Source organism: Seriola lalandi, unplaced genomic scaffold, assembly GCF_002814215.2.
Source record: "Seriola lalandi dorsalis isolate HSWRI2012SDOR001 ecotype SW California unplaced genomic scaffold, Sedor1 jcf7180002054519, whole genome shotgun sequence".
Lineage (NCBI taxonomy): Eukaryota > Metazoa > Chordata > Actinopteri > Carangiformes > Carangidae > Seriola > Seriola lalandi.
The window spans coordinates 995772-1017240 of record NW_019525072.1 but is presented as its reverse complement, the minus strand read 5'-3'; the positions used below and the strand labels follow the sequence as shown (position 1 = coordinate 1017240).

The 21469-nt window shown below is 40.2% G+C and overlaps 1 protein-coding gene across 1 annotated transcript in view; it reads left to right on the top strand.

The window, feature by feature from the left end:
- Window positions 1-1124: 1124 nt before the first annotated feature.
- elfn1a (extracellular leucine-rich repeat and fibronectin type III domain containing 1a) overlaps window positions 1125-21469 on the top strand; it is a 72361-nt gene continuing 52016 nt past the window's right edge. The window contains exon 1 of the mRNA XM_023413746.2: window positions 1125-1775. The gene's annotated coding sequence lies outside the window, so the exon portion shown is untranslated. The remainder of the gene's footprint in view (window positions 1776-21469) is intronic.

The window sequence follows — 21469 nt, the reverse complement described above, 5'->3', positions numbered from 1 at the left end:
CTCCATAAATTAAATCTGGAACTGCATTTACACAGGGACAGACGATCTGGCTTTAACCCTTGAGGCACACATCAGATTTAGCCACAGCTACCATTTTCTATATTTTTTCTGCTCCTCTTGCACTGATCCCATTCAAGCAGGGGTTCCATCAACCTTGCCATGACTTCGACTGCAGGTTTGACCATGTTGTGATCACATCTGTGTGATAACCTTTGCGTGATTTTGTAAATAAACAGAGTGAAGAAACAGTTGGGTAACCACAAATTCAAATACACCTACATTTAAACATATTAACATCTCCCGTTTCTTTTAAGCACCGTCCTCTATCACACTGAGCGGACGCAGGTGCATATGGGTGGGAATTTGTATTCTGGAGGTTCTTGCATTTAATAATTTATCATTGATATGTATTGATTTACTATCACAGGGACCAAGGCCTGACCTCTTCAGTGAAGTATGGTCTACTTCAATAGCTACCCTGTCTCCTCCCTTTCCCTACGCCTCCTACATTTAACCCTGAAATTTACAGACAAGTGCAAACACAATGTGCTCCTTTTTTCTTTTTTTTTGTACTTGTCTAAGGGGACTTATTAATGGCTTCCATTTATGTTACTGTGCCTGTGTGCTGTCATGGCACATGCCTGTAAACATGCATTAAGACTTAAGACTGAAATCATACTGACTACAGTATAAAGACGCCATTTTTCAGAAACAATCTGTAGACACATTCATTTCTTTTAATTAGAACATCACATAGTCACACCAAATAGTATTAAACGGACATATTAACAACTTCTTTTGAATATTAAGGAGCCCCCTGCTGGTCGGACCAATGGACCTTTGTGCGAGGAGGAAAAAAAAAAGAAAAAGATCTCCTTTCATGCAATACCAAATTGAACACACCCCCAACTCGACTGTGAAATTGAGCAATTCAAAAGCATTTCCAGCGCGGCGCTGCAGCCCATATTCAGAGGAGGGGGGGGAGGGAGGGAGGAAAGTTTGCTCATAGAGAAGCTGCTCAAGCCCCAAAGCCCCATGTATGTGACGTCGCTGACACTTCTCAGTCGCACTGTCTTCATTAACGTGACAATATTTTGCCTTTGTTGTTGTTGTTGTTGTTTTGTTTTTTTCTTCTCTACGAGACACTGACGACCATGCGTTTTTCACTTCAGCCGCTGGAGTTGGCATAAACCCTCCCGGCATCCGTGTTGAACCCGCCACCATTTATAGCCTCGCGGTGACAAACAATCTTATTATGAGATTTAAACTTTGCCTCGGCTAGACAGGAGGATCAACATGCGCTCCTTTCGCACTTACTCCCCACAGCTTCCCCAACTGATACAGTAGATACCTACCTACCTACCTGCCTACCTACCTACCTAACCTACCCGCCTCCTTTGACTGTGGTTAAACGCCGGTGTCAGCTCTCGGTGTAATAGAAAAAGCCAAGCAGGGCTCCGGGTCTGTTCAGCATACATAAAGGCGAGCGCTGAGAGAAGCTCAGCCCTGAATTAAATCACTCACCGCTAAATGGATCTTTGAGACTCTATCTCGACGCAGTCAGCCGCCGCTTTGTGCGCCTTCAAACCGAAAACAGAAAACTGGGATTCTTTTTATTTCTACTATTATTATTATTACTTTTTTTTTTTTTTTTTTGACAATCTGACAGAAAAAAATCTCCCGTCTCTTTGAAAATGTCTCGTGTTCGTGGTGACATACAGTAAGCTGCCAGCTTTGTATCGGGAAGAGGCTCTTGCTCCGCGATCGTCAAGCAGGTAAGCTGGCACAGTGTTGCTGGATTTTACACTTTAATGTCGCAGAGTTTTACGCACAGCATACTGTATCCTACTTTATGTCTTTTGGATCCGCCTATAGCTTTCTTTAGGCGCTACGCTTTAAGGATTGAATATTAATGTTGGACTGTTGTGCTCTTGCAAAAATCTAAATGTTACTAAGTGAATACAAACGTTAGAAAACGCACAGCTGAACTTGCAGAAGTCGGTGCTTTTAGCTTCTGTTTCTGTGAGACCTTTTCCAAGGTGTCACGTCCTGTGAGCGGGACATGGAGGCACTTTTATCGCCTCGACTGCGATTCATGTGCGTGTGCTTGTGTGTGTGTGTGTATGTGTGTTTGTGTGTGTGTGTGTTGCAAATAGTCTTTTAAGTTGAAGTTTTATCAATGTGAATATTCATTTACCTAAACAGTGGTGCGTTTTTATGACAGAATAGATTTTGCGTTTGTAATGCCGTGCAAACCCTCCACCTGATACAGCTCCAGTGAAAGTACTGTGGGCACTTTGCAACTGTAGACCTCCGGTATAACACCGCCCGCGTGAGATGTGCCTTCAGCACCACGGACAGCTCCCCGGCCGCTCTCCACTGAACCTGCAACGGCTCAACTTCATTTCACCTCTTTCTTCCACACACATACAACTTACATTAATTCACGTTCAAATGAGAACTAAACGCTAATGAGAAGGGTAGCTATTACTTATTACATCATTTTGATTTTAAACACAAATTAATAATAATAATAATAATTTAAAAAAAGAAGCTTTTTCTACTACACCACCAGGCCTACTCAGCCTACACAGTCACAGAATGACTGCCAGTTTCATCAAACTGCCCATCAAGCTAAAAGGACGCTCCACCATATCAAACCTTGCATTAAGTCATGATTCAGACAGTTTAAAGCACAAATATTAAATGATTAGTGCTCTGCATGGCCAGAAACTATTATGTTGTCATTACACAGGCTTGTGCTTACAACGCAGTGGCCCTGTGCAGTCTCACAAAGATTAGCTGAGGATTTTGCAGCATCTGAGCCATCTGTCTGGGAAATACATACTACAAACTGCATGCTAGACATGAATCTGATTTTAACTGCACAAGGATCGATTCAAATGAATCGACTTTTTCTTTTCTTTTTTCTTTTTAAGTCAGTACAGTCTAAATTTTCAAAAATGTTTAGTAGCCAGCTCTGAAGTGTTTCACACAAATGAAGAGTGAATTCTCTGTGTGAGAAAGAGGAGGAGGTGGTGGTGGTAGCAGTTGGGTGGGTGGGTGGGTGGGTGGGTGGAGGGAAAAGAGAGAGGGAGGAGGGGTCAGTCTGTAGTCCAAAGCATAGGGGTTGAAAAAATGCTGAAAGAATGCCAGGTTTAATATAACCTACACCTGCGGTCACAGCCAAAGAAATGACAAGCCTATAGGAACAATTCTGTGGCTTTCCACTCAGCTGCACTATGGACGTAGGTGTGGGAGTGCTGTATCATCTCTGTTCTGGCTAAATAATGTGTTACTGCCTTGGTGACATTTAAAGCTGGAAAGCATTTTGAATGTAAAGCTCAAACAATCTGTTTTATGCCACCGAGCTGCAAGTATTCTGTTAATTGTCAGCGCGTGCCCTCGTTCCAGTCATTTCAAACCGAAGATCAGCCCCAGCTCAGCCTTTTACCATCAATGTGAATCACATATCTTCCAACTTTTAATGTCTACAGTTACAACTGTTTGAAAACATCTCCGTTTTGCTGCTGTTGCTAAAGCTGTCTCTTGCATTAGCCTTCACATCTCCCTTTTCCTGTCCCCGTCTCCCTTATCTTGATTATGCAGCTGGATGATTGAGTCAGCTTTTTTGTATGCAAGTTGCCTTAGCTTGGTTCTTTGTGGAGGAGTGAGAGGGAGAGAGAGAGAGAAAGAGAGAGAGAGAGAGAGAGAGAGAGAGAGAGAGAGAGAGATCGTGCTGAGGATACTGAGAGAGAATTACAGCTTCTCATGACGGCGAGGAGTGGAAAAGACGAGGCCGCCCTGTACGATAAATTGCTGTTTGAGAGAGACAGATATCCTGGGGGGACAGCGGTTTTGGAAATGTGACCAACCTTTCTAAATGGAAATGGCAGCGCACATTATGGTTTTCCACAGCTCTATACCGAGGACGATTTAAATTGATGCATCCAAAACTCTTTGTTACCAAGTTTCTCTGATATAAACCTATTGTCTGACTTGACTGACGCACGTTATACAGTGAGTGTACACATATTCATGCAGGGTTATGGAGAGGACTGTACAGAACACGATATACAGTTTAAAGCACAAAAAAAAATCCTGGAATTGAAACTGACATCCGCAGTTTGAGTCTAGTTGGGAACTTTGATTAGATATCATTGCTCTCTTTCTCTCCCCATGTTTCCTGTTGCTTTCTACTACAAACTAAAGACATGAAATCATCTTTTAATCTATCCTGCAGCACTAACACAGGATAGATACAGTCAGCAGAAAGTACTCATGGGTGGATATGGGTGCGCTGAGGTGCTTATGCTTATAAATATGTCGTTTGCTGTGTCAGTAAAAAAAAAAAAAAAAAAAAGTTTATTTTCTCACACTAATGTCACGTTGTTGAAAAGTTACCGAGGCTTGGCCAACTGCACGATCAAGCAGCGCTGCTCTGGTTGTATGGTTAACAATGTGTAAAGTGTAATCAAAGGGACCAGTCAGGGTTTGCAGACAGAGCTGTGAAACATATGGCACAACAGCATGGCATATATCAGCTGTACAGCTCTCCACAACCGTAAAAATTCAAACGGCAATATGCTGTGCTGCGAGTAGTGTGTGGCATTTTACAAGAGCTGTTGCACCACCTCAGTCTGAAGTGTCCCATGTGACACTCAGCTGTTTAAAAACAACAAAAAAAAGGAGGAATGGGCTCTTTTTCCTCAGTTGTGAAGAATGGTAAGGTCATGAAATTAGTCACAGGGGGGAAACCAAAGAGAGGAAGAGAAAAAAATGTAATTTCTTCCGTATTAAGTGCTAGATGTCTGGACTAAAGAGGAAAAAAAGACCATATAAAGTAGTTTAGTTATAGTTACACACTTATTTGTGGTCCCATTTTTTCAGCAATAGCTATTAAATATATTTACAATCTGTAATTACCTCGTCATATATGTTTTTTTTCAATGTTAATGGTGGGGGGCTCCATTCTTGGGTTGGATTAAAACTCATCATGAGGGATACACAGGAAATGATGCACACTTTTAATCCAGCATTACTGCTTCTCATGTTATCTCATTAATAACAGTCTCACTGTTCACTGAGTTGAATTAAGATACTGGCACTGTTTCACATCAAACACAATCAACTGGCAGAACGCGCGCTGGCGTTTTTGTCGCAAAGCACTCACGAGAATCCAAGCCAAGTTGAAATGATTTGACTGAATTCTTCATTAGAACGACACCAGTTTGTTTGTCAACAGATACAGTTGCTCTTCTGTGGTGCGGCTGAAAAAATGTTTGCTCCACAAGTGTTTGCGGCAGGACTGAACAGCACTAACTATTACCATAGACTGTAAATAAAGATGGACGTAGCCTCTGTGGTGTCCCACAGGTTTCTGAAGAGCGGTTTTGAAGCTCAGAGTGGGCTGCTCCTCTGGCAGCATCTTGGCAGTGCCTGACTCTGCCAAACCCTTGGCAAATCCCGAAATGGCCAAGGAGGTGGGCAAGTGTTGAGTGCCGGTTTGTGGCGAGCATACGCTCACCCACCTTTCACCCAAAGCAACATGCCCTAAAATATTCTGAACTTTAAGCCTTCATAAAATCTAAATATAATCTGAATCTGAAATATATATAAAAATTCAGCCGCTGTATAGTCATCTGGGGGAAATTAGCTATAGAGACCAAAATTGTTCTTTTGTAACACGCTGTGACGCGCTATGACGCGCTATGACTGTACAACTCGCTTTTGGAGACAGCCTCTAGTGGCCATTCGAGGGACTGCAGTTTTTGGCACATCAATGTTGACATTTTTAGGCCCCAGAGGTTGCCGCTTGACTGTTACTATCACCAAATCAAGCCTGCCTGACATCCTAAGGATCACAACTTAAATGAAAATGTCAAATTATATAACATTTAAAAGAACAGATGAGTTACATCATCATATTTCAATAGGAAAGACCTTCGATTCATGAATCACAAAAGGTTAACCTTCATTGGTTTGTTTGTTTGATAATGTGGTCGCTACCCACAGTTATGAGCCACTTATTATCTTAGATTTGAAAACATATGGCAATGGAAGAATTATAACTGTAGGAACACACTGTGCTTTGAATCTTTATTTCTCAACATTTCAAATTCAGTTTTACAGTAGCAGGACTTGTGTAGAGTACTTGATGAAGGACAGGCCCATCAATGACACTGTCAGAGCTGCGCCGCAGGACAAGAGACATGAAAAGGAAATGTTATTGACAGTAACTTAACATTCAGGAAAGAAAGGCAATTGGTTGTGGATTTCCAATATCTAATAGAGGCTGTAACTAGCAGATAAGACTGAAAATACAAAAAGTGCTGCAAAAATGCAGCTGCCCTTGGCCACATTTTACTCAGCTGCTGCAAAACAAAGATGCACCTTTGCAGAGATGATATCTCTTAGAATACATGCAAAAATAAAACATTAGCACAATTCACCTTGAATCAGCAGCTCATGAGTCATTATCTGCACATTGCATTCAAAGAGCGGTGGCCTGGTCTCATCTCAGGAAAGAATGCATTTGAATTTACTCAGGGGAGTTTATTGAAAGTGGCAGTGATGGCCCTTTGGATTCCAGGCGCGTTTCAAGGAAAAAAAAAAAAAAATGGTAGGTGCAACCATTATTGCTGTGTGCTTTCATTTTTTTTTCTCCTTACATCTTATGTGCTGATTACTGTTGAGTACAAAATGAGATGACTGCCACTTACTGTGATTTTTACATATTCCCTGAAAAACCGATCGGCCTTGAGAACTAAGGAGAAGCTGGAGACAAGCTGGAATGAGCTACTGCACCACTGACAGATTGTGGGGATCAACCCGGAGATGTAGGGATTCACTCGAGGGTGTGAATCAGTCATAATTAATTTAGAAGTGCACAAAAATTAATCCACGCGAGAGTGCCAGAACTGTTTCTGTGTAGTTTCCCCAGCCACCTGCTGGCTGCCTTATGATAGACAAAACCTTTAGTAAACAAGCTTCACGAAATGGCAGAGTAAGGCATATTGAACATTGCTCTGTCTCTTCCTTGCCATCTTCTCGGTAAAGTAATTAGATGCTGGGATACAAAAACACCATGGCAATGTATCTGCAGGCACCTGCTCTGCTTGATGAATACCCTGCACATAACAGCCCATTAAAGCTGGTGATACATAACAGTTCTGTCAAAGCTCACTTCAGAAGCTGGATTTTTTTGTGTGTGTGTGTGTGTGTTTGTCAGACGACCATGATTGCCTTCAGGGAATTCATGCTTTTCGTAACATCAGATTATGGGTATGCTGATGACCACGGTGATGCACCCTATAGCGTGTTGGTCACCTTTTAATTACAGACTGGGTGCAGGGGATCAACATTAAAACTCTAAGCAGAGTTTGTAGATACACTGCACACTAACATAGCGCTGGTTCCAAAGATGCAGCTCTGTGTGGCCAGTATGCAACATATTTCCTCTGTGCATTGTGCGCTCAACAGCACAAACCAATACCCTGCACACAAACACACACAGAGCTCTGGCATAAAAATAACTCCTATCTACTTTACTTTATGAAACGAAACTCTTTTCATTAGTCGTATTATTTCCAAAAGGCCATGTGGCATCACTTTTTGAATCAAGTCAGATGGTATAAATATATTTGCATCGCTAAGAAAAGTTCAACTGCCAACAAAAATAATAATATTTCAATCATGCGCAGTACCTTAAATGATCAAATAATAAATATAATTTGTTTTCGAACTCTGTTGTCAAATATTACTGAAAAAATTGGGATGTTTTTTGGATTTGTTCAGAGTGCATGATTTTTGCACATCTAAATAATACATTAGTAGACATCCTTAATTCACAGTCTGTGACAAATTATACACTAAAAGCTATTTTTTGTTGTAAATCTCTTGCCACGCAGGCCTTTCTTTTCATACTTTTGACTTTGAATAAAACGAGTTCTCTGTCAAACATCAGCATTCTATACAGTCTAATATACTGAAGGTGTCAATCATGAACTAATAGCATAGCATAGGCAATGTTTCGCCGTCATTAATGTGGGTTGCAAATATGGGTTTAATTATGTCTATTGTTCATTTTCTTTGGTCCAAATGATGCCAGAAGAGAATGAAAACAAAGTGTGATCTGAATGCTGCGCTCAAAGGTTTCACCTTTTGTGGTCTGACGAAGAAACAGACGATGAATGAATAGTCTCAGAATTAGTCCCATAGATTCTCTTCAATGACCACAGAAGGGATGCTGTGAAAATGAAGAGACAATGCATCCTACACTGCAGCTTCTTGAGGGACATGATGAATGATAATACAGTATCCTGTTATTTGAGTTCTCAACACAAACAGGCTGCAACTGAAGGGACACAGGCCTGTTTTTTTCGGGTTTTTTTAAGCAGTCTTGATGCATTTTTTTTCCAGTGCACACTTGAGTGTAAATTAAACTGATCTCACCTGCTCAATCAAACCAAACGTAAGGACAAAGCACTGAGGGATTCTCATGAATTACATCCAACAGACACAGTGTGAATGTACCGTCATGTGATGACAATGTGCCATAATGACGTATTTCATTCAAGGGGTGTAGCTAATTATCTTAAGTGGAGACGCTGTTTTTATAGTATGATTTAGATTAGAGCTTAGTGGCATCTTAAAATGATTAGACACTGTAGTTACTCCATTCACTAGCCATTATTTTAATGACTGAGAACTGCTTTCAGGAAGTCTTCGTGTTCTGTCTGTTCCATGACACACAAAGAGGCATACATGTGCTTGCAAAGCACACACAAACATACTCCCTCTCCCTCTCTCTCCCTCCCTCTCTCTCTCTCTCTCTCTCTCTATCTCTCTCACACTGAGAAGACAGGACACCAATCACATTAATTGGTTCCTTGGGGAAATCTAAAACCCCAAGAAGCAGGTCTGCAAAGTCCAAGCCACTCAAAGTCCCCCAAACAAGAAAATATATTTAAAATTGTGAGATGTCAGTCGATCAAATTAAAGTCATTTTATACAGCAGGCTTGATATGTTGTGTTTGGCTGCGAGCTGTACATCTCTTGTTTGGATAATTATATTAGATTTCGGCGCAGTTACACACAGCGTTGTAAGATGCAGCTGATTAGATCCCTGGTTGGTAATGCAGCGTGATTAGGCAGTTTGCCGTTTCCTTCCAATTATGAAATCTAAAACCAGCCGCTTTTAAAGAGGAGAGATGCTCTGTAAATGAAGCCACTCCCACACGTGCTACACTGAAGGCAGATACCTTTCATCAAACACCGATGAAAATTCTCAGAGGTCAATAGGTGCCAAAAGTGGCAACGTGATAATCAATGCATGGGCCCTCGTCCCTATGAATGTTAAGTGACTCCAGTCCGTGCTTGTACACAGCTACTAATGTTTCGCTGAGGAAATTAACCTGTTCAATGACTTCTACAAACATGAAGCACTACATGTGTTTTCATCTGTTTTTTTGTCTCATTGCCAGCATGCAACAGTGTGGCTCTGTTTGACCCTCGGTATTTCTATCCTGCACTCTGCTATCAGCCATTACTCCGCCTCTACATGGAAAAAAGTCTAATTCCTCCAAATACTGTTCAATGGCATTTCTTTGCTTTTCTCAAACCTTTGTAGTTTATCTTAGCGTGCACCTGAAGAAAAACTTTTCAGATTGCTTCTCGCAGCTTCTCCGGCATTTATTCGATTCTTAATGCAAGGACAACAAATTTCAACTGGAGGCTTCTAATCTGTTTAGTTAAGGTAACTCATCTCTCCAAGTAAGAAGCTCACGCTGCTCACTGTTTCATATTGATTCACGCAACATGAGAGCAAAATTGTAAAGTCACGCTGTTTCCAGGTATGTGTCCCATTTCATTGTCTGTGTCTCCAAAATAAATCATGAAACCAACCAATGATGGTTTTTTTGTGTTGATGTTAGAAAGGCTGTTTGTCAATCACAATCCATTCAGGAAAGTAAACTAACTTTTCGGTTTGTCTCATTCGACTATTCCGCCTGCTGTAGTCTGTGAAATATAACAATCACAGCTTAAAATTGCTGCAGTTTTCTTTAGTTGTAGTAAGATAACTCATGACATCTGGAGCAGGGATGGGTTCAGACGCCAGAACAGGATGGTACTACGGGTATTTGGAAAATAAATAATGCACAGCAAATAGAGGCCTTTGAATATTGAAATATGAAACGATAATAGGCGATAATAATGATAATACTACGATAATAAATAGCTGCTATTGGTTACTCCAATTAGCCCACAGGCTCCACCTCCCAACCTCACCCTTCCCAAGTGTGAAAGAGACACAATGTCAGTGTCAGTGGTCATTTTGCATCTCTTTGTGGTCATTTTGAATCATTTTGTGTCTTTTATGGCCTTTGCCTGGACTGTTTTGGGTCTCCTCATAGGGGTTTCTTTGTGGTTGTTACGTGTCTCTTCATGGTTACTTCCTACAGTTCTGATACTAACAACACAACATCAGAAATTTTGTAGTCGGTACCAAATACCATTGCACCAAAGTAAAAGCTGCTGCTGTTGTAAGCACCCAACTCATTTTATGAGCTGTCGCTATGTTAGCCATAACAAGCTAATGTTAGCCTTTGTGAAAGTTGTGTGTGGAGCGCACTTGCACTTGCTGCTGCCATTTCACGCAGTGTTACTGTTTAATGTGCCTGCCTTCTTCTTCTCTTCGAGTTTGATGTCAGACTAGGAGGCTTGTAGAGTTATTATACTGCCTGCGTCAGGGTGTGAGGAATCACATCTCTGGTACCTATGATATTTATACTACCTTTGCTACCTATGGTACTGTAGAGGAAAAGGATTTTCAGAATTTTGGCATCGACTTGGCACCGAACTATCAGTTCTCGTGACATCACTACTAACAAGCCAACTACCTGGCCACTGGTGAAGCGTGTTATGATGAAATCAAAAATACTGGAGTGATGTTAAAGGAAAAGAGACCATAATTATACCAGAATTGTCCTCTCACTGTTCAAAGCCAACTTTAAGTCTTCTGCCACTCAGAGTGAACTCACCGTGTTGCTGAATAATGTCTCTTCTGACTCGGAGCATTGATTGTGGAGCTGTTTTGCCGTGCACTCAATTGCCCCTCACCGACTGAACAAACATTTCTTTAAGTGTACAATCATCTGAAGTGAAAGCCATGAAGACAAGGAGCAATCAGATGATCAGTCCAGGACTCATCTACGCTTTGATGTTGTGTGAAGGTCATCCCTTAATCTTCCCTCACACGGCAGCCAACCACATTGTCGCGTAAACATCTGATGGATGATTCCAGTGGGCCGATTGCTTCCCAGTGAACCAACTCCATAGAAGCCATACAGAGGACATACTGCAAAGTTCGTGATGGCCTGATGGCTGATGGGCAGCCCCCACAAACATCCAGCTGACCCAAATAACAAGGTTACCTTGGTCAACATCAGATAGTATTCTTTTGATCATAGAAATCTATGGACCTCTGAATTTATGACTTACTAACATTGTCTGGATGGTTATTGTTACCACTTCTCGTAGAAAGCAATCCGAGAAGAAGTCTTCTTTAGAGGCGGAAAAAAAACAATACATAGTTTATGTCACCTATGGAAAATGACGTCTCCTGGAAACTGCTTAATGACAGGAGCGTGTGCAGCTAGACCATAGATTGAATCTGTTGAAAGCCTTGTGTTAAATCACCTCTTCCAAGCTGAATTTGAATTGAATACTGAATTTTCAAAATGAGCTTTTATTTTGTTTGAGCTGTTTTATGTTTGCTTGTCTGCTGCTTGTAATGGGCATGTTTCAACGGCTTTGCAGAAGGCACATGGTCAAAAAGTATCTCATCAGACATTTGATAAATTTTATCAGGACAGGGCAATTAAAACACCTAAAAACATTTATATATGACTTCTATACAGCATACTTTTATACTTACTACAAAAAAACTTGCAGTAATATTTTTCATTTAACTTAAATTTTCAATGCAGGCCTTTTACTTGTAATAGAGTATTTTCACAGTGTGGTTTACATATCTCTCTTTTTCTTTTTCCTGCGTCAGAGATACATTGTGGCATGTAGACTTAATTCTCATTCAGAATGAAGAATAATTCTACACAAGTGATTATGAGTGATGATTTCCACTTCCTGCAGTAACAGCCTCTTGACTCTGTGTGCGCCTGTTGTAACAGAAGGCTTTTATCTCACAACAATCCCAGCATCTGTTTTACTATTGAAGTTCTGTGTCTCTGCCTTCTGAAAGATGGCAGGGAAACAAAACTTAAACTCCCCACTTTAGATTTTGAACAGTTCTGTTATTATGGGATCATCAAAACTCAAGTGAATGAAGTTTGAGCAGAGCTAAAGCAGCAAACCGACCACCAGTACTTCAACTGAGTATCTTACAATTTCACAAAGAAAAGGATTCACAAAGTCAAGCTGCGCCGGATAAGAGGATGGTTACTTTAAAGACCAGCTGAGAAGGGCAGGGTGTAAATAATAGGGTGACTTGACTCATCAATAATTTTATCAGCCATATGTCCAGTCTTTGCAACCTGCAGATGACCTTGTTTGTTGTATTGTGGGGATCAAAGGTGAGTTTTGTGGGGGAAATAATTAAGTAAAATGTCTTTTGATCACTATTGACTTACAGAGTGTGCAAGCTGCCAGAATACCTCTAATGCACCTCTACATCTCGACTTAAAAGCCTTTAAGCACTTCTGTCAAGATGGTGTATAGCTTTTAAGTTTTGGCCAGCCAGCAGCTTCGCTTACCTAAGCACATGCATCTTGTCATGATTAAAGAGTGCAACATGTTCCACACTGAGTCCATGCTATGGCTCTGCACAGGCTCGAGCAGAGTTTGTTCCAATGCAATCAGTAACACTGGCTAAATCTACAGATTGTCAGTGTGAAAGTGAGGACAGGACATTGTTACCATAGAAACTGCTTCCAAACTTGGAGCAAACGTACTAGCATCTACTTATACTAAAAGTGTGCCAGTATTCACACCATTTATCAGGCCACAGTGTACCATAACACTCATACTGGAGAGCGTCGCTGTATACTTGACTTACTGTTCACTGACTCTATCAGACAGCTTTAATACGATGCAAATTACTCAAAGAGCGTGATCTGCTGAAGCCGTCTGAAGGCCTTGGTCTAAGTGCTTCACAGAATGACTTGAATAAGAGACCTTGAAACAACTAACATGATAAATTAATTAAGGCCTGCAGTGTTTGTGAAGAATCCCACTGTGTTACTTGTGTTTCCATTTTTGTAACTGATTAAACAATTCAGTTATGTTTTTACAAAAAAAAAAAAGTATGTGTCCTTTACAGAGAAGATTGATTGCAGAGCAACAAAGCGAGGCAGAACACTGGACTTTCAGAGCAATAACTGAACCGAGTCACATCAACTGGAAAAAATTGCTATGTTTGGTCTGCCCAGAGCAATGAAGTCGGTGTTGTGCTGTGCCAAGTTTTGAGAGTGCTGTTACCAAATACTACAGATCATGATTCAGATCGGATGCAAGACCTTTCTTGGCAGCATCCTTGCTGCTTACAGCAGCAAATCAGAAACATATCAATATTTACCTGGATAACTGCCATGCTGAGAGCTGATGTCTCTTAACAACAGCCAGATGAATACCATCTTGTGAATATAACTTATTTCTCACAGCAGCTGATGAAATCACAGTCGAATGTCTTGGTAGAGAGGACACTTTTGCAAAAACACTTTTTAAATGATTATTATAAAGGCCGACAGCTGGCGAGAAAAGTGGCCCAACCCCAGCTGCAGCGCATCAATCTGACGCTCCACCTGTTGTCTCTTCACTCACGCCCTCCATTGCTCATTAAACAGCGCTGCCTTTCAGGCCGAATCAGCTCAGCCTGGTGATCACCCACTGCGAGACCAGAGCACAGAGAGAGAGAAGGGATCTGGGGTGCCAGATTGTCAGGCCTGTGAGGTGTTATTCCTCAAATAAATATGGAGATTATGTGTAAAGCCTGTGCGCCAATTATGCTTTCCCACTTCTTCAGTAAGACCACTTGGAATTCTGTGCGAAGCTATGCACAAAGAATAATATGTACGGTTAGGGCCTCTTGTGATCTGATGAATATGTGCAATATAAAATGAACAGGAACTGGAGAAAAGCCCTTTGGGTGTATTCTTGTCCGTACAAACCAGGATGTGCATTGTTCCATCTGCACATTCACTGTTGGAGTCTCAAAAATCAAACCCTCTGCGACAAAACTGTAAGTGTTTTGTATTTGAGGACAGACTCTGTCCCTTCCCATGGGCATATAAAGCCAATTCCACATGCATATTCTCTCCTCAGTTTCTGTTTGCACCGCTTTACTGTCAAGGTGCCACTCCATATGGTACCTTGATAAAATGAAATATTCTGTGATTTTTATCCCAGGTTGTTACTAAGAAGTGGGTTTATGTCACTATGTGTTCAAGGCGCATGTCTCCCAAGAAGGAATCGGCTAGTCATCTTCACTGAGCCTGTAAAACCTTTTTACTGCGTGCTAAAACACTGAATATTCAAGAGACTTTACCGCACATTGGGTTACTGCATATTCAAACATGTGCCATGTTTTTCTAGCTCATAGACAAGCTCCCTGGTTTCAGTGTCTGGGGTTAAAATTTTTAAAAGCCGAAAACAGCCAAGACGCAGATCCCTACAGATATGTACATGACTGTCTACATGTTAATGATTCAATTAAAGAAATGTTAGCACAGTTTGACTCAATGATCAAACAAGTGTCCGTGGATTATAACACTGGCAAACACTGACTGTTTGACATCTGATCCTCACTATTATTACTGTCAGCGTGTCAAACTGTGCTCTGTTGTACCTATAAGCCAGCAGTTAAGTTCAGGTGTCCTGACCACACCTTAAATCCCTTTTTCCCAGCACCAAGGTGAGCACGGCAACCTATGGAAATCAGCAAAAACACGATTTGAAATCACTCTTTAAAGCAACTCGTGGCTAACTCAGTAGGAGTAACCTCAGTGTCTTCTGGAGTTCAACATAACATCTCGTCCTATCTAATAGTAGTAACATTGACAGAAATAACGCTGATCAAAAGCTGAGGAAGAAACCATTGGAATCAAATTATTACCATCCGCCAGTTTTTGATTAGTAATTTGCAGCAGCTAAATAATAATAGAGGTGTTCTCTGTGTTAGCAATTTCAGTAAATTGATTTCTACCCTTCCACGAGATGAGTTAGCTCTGCTGTTTAGGCATGTTTTCAGGCGACAGACTGCACAAACACACAGTTCAGGTGTTGGAGGAAAAATGAATCCAGAATAACACAGCTGCTAAAACAAAAACAGGAGACGGAGGCAATAAGAGAGCAAAAAAGAAAAAGAAAAGATGCTAAGGATTGAATAAATAAATCAAAAAATGCAAAGAGACATCAAGTAGTCAACATCACATTAATGTGAGAGAAAAACACTTTACATGTTTAATGCAAATGTAACATGCAATACATAATGTACAGCATTCTTTGTGGAAGATGGATTGTTGAAAGAGGTCTGTTGTTGGCTTAGAAGTGCCATTAAAAAAAGGATGCTTACACTTAAGGGAAAATACAGGCGCCAACAATTCACATTTACAACCAGCTTCCTGAACCGCATGAACTACATGAACTACATAAACCAGAGAGAAAAAAAAAACTGAAGCATGTTTGCATCTGTTGTGATCTGTCGAAGGTCCCATATTGTGGAAAGTGACATTTCCATGACTTTTTTGATTACAAAGCAGGTCTAGGTTCTATATGAATACTGTAAAAGTATCAAAGTGCGCAATCCACGGACAAAATGCTCATAGCATAGATTAAAAAACTGAGCCTTAAAATGAGAGGATTCCTGTAACTTTGTGATGTCACAACAAAATAGTCACCACTCTCAGCCATGCCTGCAGCACAGGATTTGGTTTCTAAACAGTGTTTACCTGCAATCTGACTTATTTTTATTGAATCACTCAGAAAACAGTCAGCCAGTGATCCGACCGACCTGTTGTTACTAGAGCTTCAGGAAGAAGAAAGGAGAGAGGAGATGTGCATTGTGCAACTACACTGAGATGGTTTTTGGTTGGCAAAAAACAAATATATATCTTCTTATGAATATAAAAATGTAAAATAAAACAGCAGAGAAGTGTAAAATATGGAACCTTTAAAGAAATATAGCATTTATAATGTGAAGGATAAAATTATTAAAAAATTAAAAACAGATTGTAGAAATGCTGCCCAGTAGTTTCTGCTGCTTTTGTTGAGGTTTTTGCTGGTGTGTGTATGATTGGATTAGGATATGTGTGTGTTTTCGCGGTTTCACTAATGCATGTCAGAGTCAAAGTTTAAATTATAGTCTTTACTTTAACCTATGTATAGGCTCAACCTACAGTACATACAGCGCCATAGTGGAACATAAGTGATCATTACAGGTCCTCACATCTGTGTTTTTTGCTCTTTGAGCGTTTGACTAGAATATTACAGTTGAAACAAGAGGCTGAGAGATTGTCACCATTTCATATGCGAGTACGTGTTTGGAAAAGCAATTCCTGGTCTATCATAAGTAAGTGAGTGACTAAACTTACTCAGTTTAGTCACTCACTCTGCAGTGACACAGGAAAATGATAATCTTGCCAGTGACCACCTTAACTTTACATTTGCAGGCTTCATTTACATGTTGTTCATTACAGTTACTAAATCAAGAACTTGAAGAAACAGAAAGAATCATGGATCTCCAGTGGCCAAAGTACTATTCAGAGAGTTTCATAGTTTCAGGGCATGGACATAACCTGCAAATGAAGGGTGGAGCAGGGTGCTCACCTCATTATATAATGTATCCAGATCTCGTCTCACTTGCACTACATGTAGGGGATTTACATCAGTGAAATACACCTGATAAAATACAGTGTCCCTGCATGGCACAGGCAGAAGATATGTAGTAGCGCTCATAAATAATCAAAGAAGAGCCCGCTGTTTTCTTCTCCTTCCCCTGACTTAGAACTTGAACCGTTTGTCAGTGATTTGACGCAGAGAGAGAAGCACCTTATGACCTGGGAGTGATGAATACCAGGACATGCGTTCTCCCCCCAGAGGACACCTCACTATGGGAACAGACTTTAAGCAGATGGTGTCACAGGGAGGAAAAATTCCTAAAAGCAGACACACGGTACATTACAGTACAGTGCTGTAGATTTGCTCACCTTGGGCGAATATGACAAGTGTTTAAGGCAATATCAGTAAACGATGTCTGCTCGGCTCTGTAGCCAGCTGGGCTTCAGCTTATAGTTTTACAGCATGATGTTCCACAGTCTGAATGTAAGTGCTGCACATATAACTCCCCGCACCATTAAAATAGACGAACACCACTCGGGCTCTTCAACATCCTCAGAGTGCTTCATAAGGCGCTGGATGAACTGCAGGAATAAGCCTGAGCAGTGAATATTACTACAGTATATATTGTATGTTTTATTTGAGGACAGGGCCTCCCATGAGGGTCAGAGTGCCTATTAGCCCTGTGGGTGTACCCGCTCAGACTTCAGTCCTATCTGCCGCAAGCTCAGTCCCTCTGTCAATTCCTCCGCATTGTGCCTCCAGTCCTTCCTCCGGGGACTTTTTCAAAGAGGTACATCTGTTGTCACAGTAATGCTTGTCTGAACATGATGATGAACTTGTTTTGGGTGGGTATTTTTTCTACAAATTATCAAGAGCAGTTTTAAAAAAAAAAAGTTTTATCTTACACATCAAACTGAACCTTTTAATTATAATAATACTATACATGAATTTGAGTTGATCAACACAGCATTCATGTGGGAGCAAAAATGGTCTTTGCATTAATCAATGATAAATTCAGCTTTCCAACATTAATTATGCATTTAGTAATAGTATCATTATCATTCATTTCATTAATGGGAATAAACACGTTCCTGGAAATGTGAGAAAACCCTTCAAAACAGCATGTAACACAAAAAAATTAGCTTTATTATAATTACATTAATCATGCATAAAAAAGGTTGAAATTTCAATTAGGTTTCCTTGATAGTCTTTGAAGATATGAGCTTGATTAAAATAGTATAATCCATTTTCACCAGCGTATAAATCCACATCAGAGGAAGTGGATATGACCATGAGGAGAAGTCCACCCTGTCGTGAATGTTGGGCTCCGCATCCTGTTATTAGAGGTTAAAGCTTGACTAACTGTATCCTTTTCTGTCTAATCTGATTTGCACAGTTAAATGCTTATGAGTAGTGTTACGTGCCTGTGTCACTGTGATTTTAATTAAAACTATTAGGTCTTTCACTTTTCATTATTCCTGCTGTTAAAGGATTTTCTGATCTGATGTGATTATTAATATATGTAAATGTATATGACTCTGACTGGAGAGACTGAGCACTGCCTGTAACTACAAACTAGAGGACAGACTGCCCGAGTACAAGCACTGTACTTTTAAACAAAGCAAACCTCACAGTAACACAGGAAACGATTCTAACTTATATTATATGAACGTCACAATCTCATATCTGACAATGTAAGTAACAGTGCTATAATAAGACTTCTATGCAAAGTACTCATTTACGGGGTCACGTTATAGAACACATATAATTCAAAGTGTCCTCATCTTTTCCACATTCATTAAAGTGTGAAAACCTGCTTGGTGGAAATGAGGATAAAAAAAATGTGTCGAGATGTATGAATCTTTAATGTGGACAGCGTTCGAAGCGATGACACTGTGCAGCTTCCATCATACAAAGAGCACAGGATGTTTCAGTCGTTAAAAATGAAATATAGCCTAAAGTATGTCGCTCACTGGTGGCCGGCTTGTACATCAAAGCTTTTAAAGTTTTTTTTTTTTATGTCTGAATACATCAGTGGGGAGAGGCCGATAGACTGGAGCCGGGTTCGTGTGGGCGAGCTTGGCCGGTAACCCTATAGCTCGGACTGCAGCCAGGGTTTCAACTGAGGCGGGGGCTCCAAAGTTTAAAGGGCCCTTGCATGAGAGAAAGAGGCATTTGAACTTTAGATGCTATTTTTATTTGATTGATTCAAAGTTGAGTTTACTGTCAAAATGAACTCCCTGATACAAAGTGACTTTGACCCTCCTGTCCCAGCTTCCATCAGAAGTTTTGTTTTTTTCCCCAGAAACATTCTCAAACTCGCCAAAGTTCACAAACTTTCAGATCTGTCCAGTGGTTTATATACATTACAGACTATACATGAGTGACTACAGACTAGAGCTTCATCAAGTATGGTATTTATGAAAATCTTCATCCATGTGTTTTTTGAGCGGTTTCCCTGCCGACAAGTTCTAAAGACGACTGAAGAGTTCAGTTAGCCTCTTTTTCTTTCTGCTAAATATAGAAACTGACCCCTGCAAATGGACTTACTTGGCTTAAAGTGTATGTTTGAGCTGTAAAGAAAAAGATTAAAGATTCAGCTTCCCGTGTTATCTATTTTTCATGCTCGTATAATAATGCAGCGTTACAGAGGTTAAGGCGGCTTTTGGAACATTTGAATGTTTACATCTTTTTTCAATAAATGTAATATTATTATTAAGTAATTAAAGGCATCTGTAATCCCTGTGAAAAGAACTATAATAAGATTAAGCATTTTTGTTTTACTATCTTGAGCTCATTACAACCCTCAATTTCTCATAATCTGCAACTATCAAACCATTAATCTGCTTAAAAATTGCAACTGGTAAAAACTAAACTGTATTTCTCTGCTATTGTCTCTGTGTCTGTGTATTATGTTTAATTTTGTCTTTTTTTTTCCCCCACATCTGCAAATTTGACTTAAGAATCATTCACAACAAAATAACAGACCCTCGTCCTTCCATGTATATTTTCTGTATAAAAGCCTGCTGTCTTCCTCTGCTGTAGCCTGAACTGCCCTGCCATGATTCATTTGCATTTATATGCATCACAAACCATGCACGGCCCTGACCACATGGGGCTTCCTGGTGACCCAGTGTTGTGCCATGTAACCACGATGTCCTCAGTCTGGGGGTCTTTGTCACATGTCATGCCCTCCACCCCCCCGTGTTATTTGTCACTCTCCGCTGTGAACTGACAAATGAAGGCAAAATGCCACAAAATGATAGAAATGAATGATTACACTCAAATAATAAGAGTTATATTATAGAAGTTTGTCTTTTTTTTTCAGCTGCATGTGCAGAAAGTATCACTGGCCTCCAGTGATTCCTGTAATCGCACTGTATCCAGTAATTACTCTGAGTCAAGCTGGAGCGTTAAACTTTCTGGCGAATACATATGAATGAAATCAACCACTTATACAAGGATACACAGCAAGAGCTGGACGCCGCAGTGCAAAATACTCTCCTGGTTTTGAAGGAAAAACAAACCATGTTGTTTTTAAAAACCTAACACATTGATTTTTATTGTTGTTGCTTGAAACCTCTCGGGAGTTGAAACTCTAAAATTAAAGCACAACAACATATGGAATCAAACAAGCGATACCAGTGTTTCCCTACAGGTGGATGTTGTTTTTTTTTTCTTTATGAACAACAACACATCATAATGTGATGGTTATTTTTCATGAGTCTTTATGAATGAATTTATTTATTATATTATAGTGAAATATAGCATGCGCAGTATATTTAATGCATGGCTCAAAATCTCAGCTCAGCTTACTCTGCACGTGCAGCTCAAAACAATGCACTTTGTAATATTATTCAATGTATGCACAAGACTGCTGGTGTCTGCAAAAGAGACACGGGAGATTTATCTGGATTTACATCTTACTCAAGTTAACATTCACAAAAAAGCATTGTATCCGCACATACTGTTTCATTTTTTTTGTTATTTTTCATTCAGCGCATGGATTTTTGTGAACAGCCGGCTGTATAGGTTTTAACAACAGTGAAGTATGAGAAAACAGGCTCTTGTGGAATTACATAACAAGTCCTCTCAGTAAACTGGAGAGATGCCAATGGCATCTTTGAGGAACCAGCTAGACCGGGCCACTCTTCTCTTTTTAATGTGCTCTGGATACATAGCCATGAGCCATCACACTTCCCCTGCTAGCCTACATACACTCACCTCCATTTTTTTTTTTTTTTTTTTTCCCCTTTGGGTTTTGCCTCTATATCCTGCAGTGTCTGACTTTACCCCAAAACACCAGCATTAGTTTTAAATGGGAAAGTGGGAGGACCACTCACCTTTTAATAATGTTTTTAATGACTCAGACTGTTGAAGAGCACAGAGTGAGAGACTTGGAGAGGAAACAGAGACAGAAGTGTCAGGGACGATGCTGAAGGTACTTTTTGTTCTGAGGCAATGCAGAGTTGTACTGTACTGCTTTTTACGGCTGATATCTATAATATAAAACTACTGATTTCTGAAACCAATGTAAATAAATGCAAAATAATAAATGCACACAGTATTACATGTAAAACAATCCAACTAAAGGACAATGCAATGTTGCACTGTT